This window comes from Vespa crabro, chromosome 10, assembly GCF_910589235.1.
Source record: "Vespa crabro chromosome 10, iyVesCrab1.2, whole genome shotgun sequence".
Lineage (NCBI taxonomy): Eukaryota > Metazoa > Arthropoda > Insecta > Hymenoptera > Vespidae > Vespa > Vespa crabro.
In genome coordinates this window covers 7,213,207-7,223,206 of record NC_060964.1, presented here as the reverse complement: position 1 = coordinate 7,223,206, position 10,000 = coordinate 7,213,207, and the positions used below count along the sequence as shown (strand labels likewise).

The window sequence follows — 10,000 nt, the reverse complement described above, 5'->3', positions numbered from 1 at the left end:
TTGCTTGGATAATTATATATACAAAAAGCTAATAATAATAATAATAATAATAATAATAATAATAATAATAATAATAATAATAATAATATATGCGTATCTTTAGTTTCTGATAATTTCTCATTGATAAATTCGTTTCGCATTGATAAAGTTTAATAACGTTATATGTATTATGAATATTACGATATATGAACTTTCACAAAAATTAAAGTACGTATTTAAATTTGTCTGTATTTCTTTTCAACAAAAAAAAAAAAAAAAAAAAAAAAAAAAAAAAAAAAAAAAAAAAAAAAAAAAAAAAAAAAAAGTAATTCGGACAAAAACGTCGAAATAAAAATTGATTATACTTTCAATGTTTTTCTCGTGAAACAAATAAAAAATAAATAAAAAAAAATATATATATATACGTATATAAAGAAAGATATAGTTTCTAACGTTAGAAGTTTTTAACGTTAGAATTCGTTCAGTCTACATCTCGATCGATTAATAATAAATTATAACGAATACTTGGAAAAGTAGTACGCTGTGAAAAACGAAACACCAGAGAGAAAGAGAAAGAGGGAGAAAGAGAGTGAGAGAGAAAGAGAAAGAGAGAGAAAATTGATACGGTCAGAATACAGATTTGTATAGATCATCATCTTACGCGAGTAACGCGGATTCTTGCATTGAGAGGCATAACTGCGTGCAAAATATAAATCTTAGATAGAGAGACGAGGACGAAAGCCTCGATGTCGAAGAAGGAAAAGGGATCATATATATATATATATATATATATATATATATATATATATATACATAGTATCTTTTCCACTTCAGGAATAACTCTGACAATTTTCAAACTGCTCGCTCGATTTCAACCCTTACATCCCCATTTATATCGATCGCATTTATTCGAATAGAAAATAATCTCGTTCGCGTTGAGTTGAAAATCTAGGCTATATTACGAAAGAAAAAAAAAAGGAAAAGAAATGAAGAAAAAAGAAAAACAAAAGAGAAAAAGAAACAAAGAGAGAGAGAGAGAGAGAGAGAGAGAGAGAGAATTTTTTTTTCTACGATTTCCTTCCTTTTCAAATCTCGTAATTTTATAAACGATCGTTAACGATAGATCGAAATTGTCTCATTAAAATCTACCACAACGATGACACAGCAAAAGCAAAAGCTCGTAGATGTCGATCTAAAAAGGCGTTCGTTTGTTAAAAGAAAAGGAAGATAACAGTCAAAATCCTTCTATCTATCTATCTACCTATCTATCTATCTATCTGTCTGTCCAACTCTATCTATCTCTTCATCTCATCCCTTCGTTATCGCATTCTCCTTCTTTCTCGTACGTTTAAGTACCTCTCGAATGGAAGTTTAATTAAAAGCGACGTTAATAACGTAGAACGATTAGTCTGTAACCATCATGGCGTATATATCTGTCATGCTTCTTCTTCTTCTCTTCATCATTAACGACGCACCACGTGATATCAGTCACGAATTAATTATATTCGAGTATATAAAAAGAAATATATATATATATATATATATATATATATATATTTATATATGATACATACATACATATATATACACACACACACACACACACACACGTTAACGAATGATATTAAAGAGAAGCTTCAAGTGGAAGATCGTTTGTTGATTTTGATCGTAATACCAATGAGAATGATAAATTGATCTGTTCCTTTTATTATGAAGTAAAACGTTCGAGATAAAGGAAGATGGGAAAGATGAAGGAAAGAAAAAGAAGAAGAAAAGAAAGGGCAAGGTACAGTGGAATGAGAGAGGGGAGGGAGAGGGAAGGGAAAGGGGAAATACATCGTAGAGATTGTTAATTTAACTTTTCTAATTCTTCTTATTCTTTTCTTTTCTCTCTCTCTCTCCCTCTCTTTCTTTTTTCTTTTTTTTTTTTTTTTTTTTTTTAGTTTTCTTTCCGATCGAATCATTCGACGAATTTTATCTTTCGATAATAAAACAATATACGTAATAGACTTTGACGAAATGTTGCCGCTAAAAAAAAAAAAAAAAAGAGAAAAGAAAGAAACTGATTTTTAAATTGTTCGATTAGCTTTGATCTTTTCTTTTTCTTTTATCTTTCTCTCTCTCTCTCTCTCTCTCTCTCTCTCTCTCTTGGATGATCGACATTGTTATCAATTTTTTTCCCGATGAAAGTACACTTAAACCGGTGATATAAAACTCGAAGGAGGTGGTCGAAGTCAACGATTGCGCTTTTAGTCGATAGAGAAAAGTAGGACAGAACTCTCGGACTAGAGAGTGATGGGTGGGTTAACTTTTGATTTTTCCTAAAAGCCACACGCGAAAAAGCAACCTTTTCCATGACTTCGATAAAAGTTATCTTTTGAAATTTTTCAGATTTTCTCTTTCCTCGGTTTTATTCTATCGAATTGGCCAATAAGTAACGAAGGAATTTTTAATATAAAAAAAACAAAAAAGAAGAAAAGAAAAAAAAAAGAAAAAAAAAAAGATATTAAATATCTTTAAAAAGTATTTTAATAATATAATTACTCAACGTAGCAACGCAAATGTTATTTATTCTGATATGTAAAATATTCTGTTAAACATTTTCTTTTTTTTTGTTTTTTTTTTTTTCTTCCCTCGATAAAACAAATATCAAGATACCTATACGAAATTTTTTACTTTTATTTAGATACATATGTTCTTCCTCTGTTTTAATAGAAAATATTAAAAATTTTTCAATAAAAAAAAATATATATATATACACATGTATAAACATAAATTATTAAAAATTTTTTAACATTAATTATTGTCCAAATCAATATATATATATATATCATTTTGGTCGATCGAATCAATATATAATTATATTATGATAATCTTATTTTTTGTAAAGCAAACGATGAATTATTAATTACATATGGATGTTATCGAATGGCTAAAATATTTAATAAGAAAAAAAAAAAAAGAGAAAAAGAGAGAAAGAAAGAGGAAAGAAGTAAAATCTGTAGTAAATGATAAAACGTCGATTTTCGATTAAAACGTATTCCTATAACATTGAATCCTTTAAGCATCACGATACCTCGAAGTCTTTAGGTCGATCTTGAACATTACCAAGTTTCAAAGTTCTGCAAGACCGAACTATAATTTCCCCGCGGAGGTAAGTTTCCAAACAAATTCTAATCAAGATTATGATCTACATTTCGCATAACTCGATATCCGTCCTTTATTCGAAAGGGGGATTCAGCTGAAAGTTTTAGAATTTCGTGATCCTAACTCAAGGAATGTGACATAGGTATGATCTAAAATAGGAAAAAAAATACGTGCAAGAATTTCAAAAGAAAAAAAAAAAAAAAAATAAATAAATAAATAAATAGAAAAAAATAAAATAAAATAAAAATACAATGATAAGAAAAAGAGGATCGAGCAAATTGAACGAAGTTAAATGAAAAAGACAAAGAAAAAAAAAAAGCTCCAACTAACGATCTTCACGATCTTTTTTTGTCACATATTGAAGAAAAAAAAAAAAAAAAAAAAATTAAAAAGAAAAAACAAAAAAAAAAAATAGAAATAGAAAGAAGATCGCTAAGATCATTTTGATAGCGAAATAATTTTTATTTCTCCTTTTTTTTTTTTTCTTTTTTTTTTCGTAACGTATCTACGTCATTGTTATCACGAACAATATATATATATATATATATATATATATATATATATATATATATATATGTACGTACAGTATATATGTTGAAGCATTGAACGATATAGATTATACATATCTAGGTACACATAGAAAAGAGAGACCCGTTAAGATTAATGTGCCGAGTCCGATGTAATATAAAAAACATTAATTAATTACAGAGAGAGAGAAAGAGAGAGAGAGAGAGAGAGAGAGAGAGAGAGAGAGAGAGACGTTGTGCAAAAAGTGCAGAAGTACCGGAGCACCGTACCTCGAAACACAAGGCACGATATCGGACGATTACGTGACGCGATAAATTCTCGAGAGTGGCATGCGCTCGCACGTCGACCCTCTTTCGTCGCTATAGCCTTTATCGATCTTGATCATCGTCAGACGATCGGAATGATAAATTGCTTTCTCCTTTTCCTTTTCTTTTTTATCCCTGTTACTATTAAAAGAAAAAAAAACAAAAAAAAAAAACAAAAACAAAAAAAAAATAAGAAAGAAAAAAACAAAAAGAAAAAGATAAAACAAAAGAAGAAAGAAGGAAGAATGTAAGACGCGCATTTGAAAAGTGGATTGGCAGAAGGTGAGATGATGAGGGGGAGGACACATCATATTCATTAAATACAATTTTACACGTCAAATTCTGATAAACGTCGATAAGAGATAGGCCAATGTTTTTACCGACGTCCTCTCGTTTACAAATGAAAAATAAAAAAATAAAACGTATTATCAAAAGAAAATTTCATTTATATCGAATTTATTAAAATTAACATTCAAAGGTCTAACTGAATGAGTACTATTAACGTTAGCTCGTGTCTGTAAACTTGAATCAACCTATGAGAAAATGTGCTCTCTCTATCTCTATCTCTCTCTCTCTACGTCTATTTCTATCTTTATCTTGTTCGAGTTTCTTATCTCTCCTTCAACGGCGTTTTTCAACTAAACGGTTTTTTTTTTTTTTTTTTTTTGCAACATTGCAATGCTCAGATCGTTTGCGTGCAAACGTGCAGAGTAAACGTGTCGATAAGTTTTTTGAATGAACTCAACTGCTACTACTCATTCGAGATATCTAGCGATACATTTTACGAAACATTAAGGTATTACACGTTTCTCTTAATAATAATGATAAAAATATCGTAAGAATAAATTTCATCGTAGAAATATCCTTTTGATGATGATGATGATGATGATGATGATGATGATGATGATGACGATAATGATAATAATAATAATAATAATAATAATAATAATATGCTTCTTTTTTATCGATCGTCTTGATTATATTAAAGCTCCATTCATGTTTCTTAATCCGCGTGTCTATAAATAATATAAAAATAGATGATATCGTATAGTACGTGGAAATTGAAAACCCTGACAAAGATTATATCTCAATAGAATCAATGAAGAGAAAAGGAAAAAAAATAATAATAAAAGATTGAAATTAACTTTATCGCTGAACTATCCATTTGATAATACATCCAGCATTACGTTTTTATTAATAATAATAATAATAGTAATAATAATAATAACAATGTGTGGTTTTTTTTATCGATCGTCACGATTATATTAAAGTAACTTCAATTTATCTTTCTAATTTACGTGTCTACGAATAGAAAAATAAATTAAAAAAAAATCCTACGTAGAGATGAAAGTCAAAAGATATTGACGAAAGAATTATCTGACTAAATTAAGAAATAAACGAATAAATCTTAAACATCGTTAAACTTTTGCATCGTTATAATAAATTAAATTAAATAACGAATGGAGGTTATAAACTAAAGCGATGTTATTAATCGAATAAACGAACGTCTCGGCCATCCAATGGACTCTAGAGCCAACCAATTTTACAAGAAACCGTTTCGTTACTGTATCACACTGTGGCACACGTTTAAAACGCTAAATGGCAAAAAGAGAGAACGTTTGATAACCCGTTAATTAATAAAGTTAATAAGAGAGAGAACGAGAGAGAGAGAGAGAGAGAGAGAGAGAGAGAGAGAAAAAGTATTTGGTAGGTGACCGTGTTACAATGGACCCATTAATAATACGATTCTGCCAAAAAATCATTTATTTTTCTAATCCGATTTTCCTATAAAATTCTCTCTCTCTCTCTTTTTCTCAACCTCCGACGATGGCCAACTGCAATTAATTGCACTTTCCTTATCGATATATGCTACTTTACCTTCTACCGTTCATGCCCAAAGGACAGAACTTTACGAACTTGTAAAAGACAAAAAAGAAAGAGAGGGAGAGACAGAGAGAGAGAGAGAGAAAGATAGAAAGAGAGAATGAAGATAATCGAATCGAGAAGAAAAGTAGTATATTCGTTCAATCGAGTCAGCTGATTTTTAAAGTATCCACGTGGAACAATCTTTCGAAGCTTCCCAAATCCCTAGGATTTTTTGAACTAGAAATAGAAAGAGATAGACAGAGAGAGAGAGAGAGAGAGAGAGAGAGAGAGAGAGAGAAAGATAGAAATAGAGATAAAAGTAAAAAATAGAAATGGAGAGAGAAAGAGTTAATTTTTTTTATTTTGAAATAACTCTCTAAAAGTAATTATTAATAATTTCAATGATAATAATTTCTCTTTTAACATTATAATCCACTATTATTTTCTCTCCATTATATAAATTATATATATATATATATATATATATATATATATATATATAAAATTTTCAAATTATAATATCACTTATATTCGCATAATTATATCGTACATAGAAACATACGTTCTTACTTATAAGATAATTATACAGAAATACATAAATATATAAGTTACGTGACTATTACATTTATATAATGTTATCAATATATCATGTATAATTTCATTCTGTATAATTTCATTCATCTTAATTATATTAATGTAAGTATGTGCGCGTTTATACGAACTTAATTACATTAATTAAAAGTAACATGTGTGTGTGTGTATGTGTGTGAAATAAAAATAAATTGTAAATAAATCGATACGATGATGAATAATACATCGAGGAACGTCTGCGAGAAGAATCTTGTCGAGGACGAGGAGAAGGAGCGGAGAAGGGAGGGCAAGAGATAGATATGAGAAAATGTGGCAATGTCAGAAAGAGAGAAAGAGAAAGAAAAAGAGAAAAAGAAAGAGAAAGAGAAAGAGAGAGAGAAAGAGAGAGAGAGAAAGTGACAAATTCTTAGTACAGAGTAAGTACTAACCTAAGCAAGATATATCTTTTTCCGTGTATACGTGTATATACGTGTGTAATAGAGTAGGATACGCGAAGTTTTTCAACCGAATCTGACTTTATAGCGAATAGAGGAACTTCTGTTTTTATAAGCGTTGGAATAGCGAGATGAAGCGAAGAGGTTCGAGTAGGTGAAAGGGTGGTGGTGGTAGTGTGGTGGTGGGGAAGAAGGGATGAAGGGAGTGGAATGAATGAGAGAGTGAGATATAGAAGGTCCCCTCTTAAACGAAAATGCTTTCGGGTAAACCACTTTCGACGAAGCACTACTTACTATAGTACTCGAAGTGTCTCCAACTTCTCTATCATTCTTTCTCTCTCTCTCTCTCTCTCTCTCTCTCTCTGTCGTAAACTTCCTTTTCCCTCTATATTTTCGTCCAAGAAGAAATGACAGAAAAGATAACAATACTATTAGGATGCCTCGACGCGTTGTAATAACACGTCGCAAGGGAGAAAACCCTTCTTAACAATCTCTCACACCTACTCAGGATCATTTTTTTTTCCTATCCTACATTCATCTTTCTCTCACTCTCTGATTCTCTCTCTCTCTCTCTCTCTCTCTTTTTCTCATATTCGTTCTTTGGTTATTTTATTATTATTATTATTATTATTATTATTATTATTATTATTATTATTATTATTATTATTGCGAAGTTATGTTGTTATTATGAATAAATCGTGCTACGTAGAAATTAGAAATTATCTGCCAGAGCGAATCCTAATTTAAACTGCTTCCGCGTCAGGAACAACGGCGAAACAGACACGATTACGTTCTAAAAGCAAAAAAGGAAAAAAGAAAAGAAAATAATAATAAAAAAGAAAAAAAAATAGAAAAGAACACAGAGAATACAGAGAGAGAGAGAGAGAGAGAGAGAGAGAGAGAGAGAGAGAGAGGAGAAAAAAAACGTAGAAAAATGACGACTTAATTAGAAAAATTATGTCAATTACGATTTCATTCGAATGAAAAATTTCAAGTTATAAACATCAAGAATTCATAAGGAAGAATTATTATTATTATTATTATACATATCTTTTTTTTCCCCCCTTTTATCCGTACATATTAATTACTTATTAAGATAAGATTATTTATAACGAGCTAATTCGTTGTTTTATCAAATTGAAACAATTACAAAAGGTGCAAAATGTCAAGGAAAGGATTAAATTTTCTTTTTCAATAAATTCACTTCGTAGGTTATCACGTTTGTTCATTTACTTCATATAAAATGATATGGCGAGGCTGACGACGTGAATGGGTAAAAGGGGGAATACAAAAAAAAATGAAAAAAAAAAAAAATGAAAAAAAAAAAAAGAAATAAAGAAAGAATGAAAGAAAGAAAGAAAGAAAAGCCATAGATTTCTCGAGAGTGAGAAGGACAAAAAGAGAGGAAAAATGTGTATATGAGAGAGAGAGAGAGAGAGACGCGACGGTTAGCGATATCGGTGTGTCTTTATCTTAAAGACCTTCCCTTTTCCAGATGAAAAAACATCCGGCGGAGCGTGACACCTAGGATCGAGTCAATATGTTGCCACGAGATATTTTCACTTGGTAATCGTGAGCGTAGGTAGGATTTTTCCTCCTAGTGAAAGAGAATGAAAGAGAGAGAAAAAGAGAGAGAGAGAGAGGGGGGGTGGGGGAGAAGGAGGGAAAGAAAGAGAAAGAGAGAGAGAGAGACAAACTCTCACGGTCGCACGTTACTTTTCTTTCTTCGACACGCTTTAAGAAAACAAAAGGGAAAGAATGAAGTCGATGGCCTCGTAATTTTTTCCTTTTCTTTTCCTTCTTTTTTATTTTTTTTTATTTTTTTTTATTTTTTTTTTTTTATTTTTTTTTTGTCGGACCAACACTCCTACTATTTTTTTATTCAACTTCGTACGAATATTTTCCTTCCGCTCCTATTTCTTTCTCTCCGTGAGAAACGTGCGAAAACGAACGATCCAAAGTGAATGTCGCAAAAAGTACAACAACAATTGGTTACATTTTCTTTATCGAACCCTCACGATCTATCACAATCGAATTATTTACGTTCGGTCAATGTAACTATTGTGGGAAAGATTTAATAAATATGGATTTCTTTCTTTCTTTCTTTCTTTCTTTTTTTTTGTTCTTCTTCTTCTTCTTCTTCTTTCCCCAGGACAATAGGAGAATAAAATTTCATCTTGTGCCTTGGCCAGGAACGATTTGTCGAAGGAGACAAAAAAGAAAGAAAGAAAAAAAAGAAAAAAGAAAAAAAGAAGAAGAAGGAAAAGAAAAAAGAAATTGTCTATCCGTGAAGGTGAACGAATTCGAAAGTAAAAGCGAGGACTTTATATATATACGTATATATGTAAATATGTATATATGAGAAATGTGAGGAAGTGTGTATATGTATGCGTGTATGTATGTATGTCTGTGAGTGTGTGTGTGTGTGTGTTTGAGTGTGTGAGAGAGAGAGAGAGACATAGCGTGAAGAGATTTTCGCGAGAATGCTCATAAACTCCTCTCGTTCCACTCGACTTCTTAACGTTAAAGGAAGCGAGGAAAAGGTAAAGAAGAGAAGACGAGTAGTATACTCGAGGTACTCATTCGTCGAAAATATTTCAAACCGGAGAGATTATAATATTCACCACCATCGCCACCTCCTATATTCCTTCCTACCTACCTACCTACCTACCTACCTACCTACCAACCTATCTATCTACCTACCTACCTACTTACCTACCCACCCACTCGACATTATTCGCTACACTCGAAGGGTGTTCATTGTGAGAAAATCGAAAAAGTAGAGAGGATTTAGAAAAAGAAAATGAAAACTATTTGTAATACTATATTTCTTTGTTATTATTACTATTATTATTATTATTATTATTATTATTATTGTTATTATTATTATTATTATTGTTATTATTATTATTATTATTATTGTTATTGATATTGTCGTTGGCTTTATTTTTGTTAATACATATGTTTCGTCGGATATCAAAGTAAACGATCATTTATTGCATTTATTTAAGAACAAATATTAAGACAAAAAGAATATCTTGTGAAATATTATAAATAAATTGTACGATGGAAATTATTGTTATTATTCTTTTTTATATTTTCTTTTTCTTTTGTATCTTTATTACGAATAAAATCATACATCGGAAATTA

The 10,000-nt window shown here is 30.3% G+C and overlaps 1 protein-coding gene across 3 annotated transcripts in view; it reads right to left on the bottom strand.

Annotated features, from left to right (window-relative positions):
* The window catches only part of LOC124427322 (GATA zinc finger domain-containing protein 15-like), a 267,307-nt gene that overhangs the window by 147,999 nt on the left and 109,308 nt on the right, over positions 1-10,000 (bottom strand). The window lies entirely within an intron of this gene.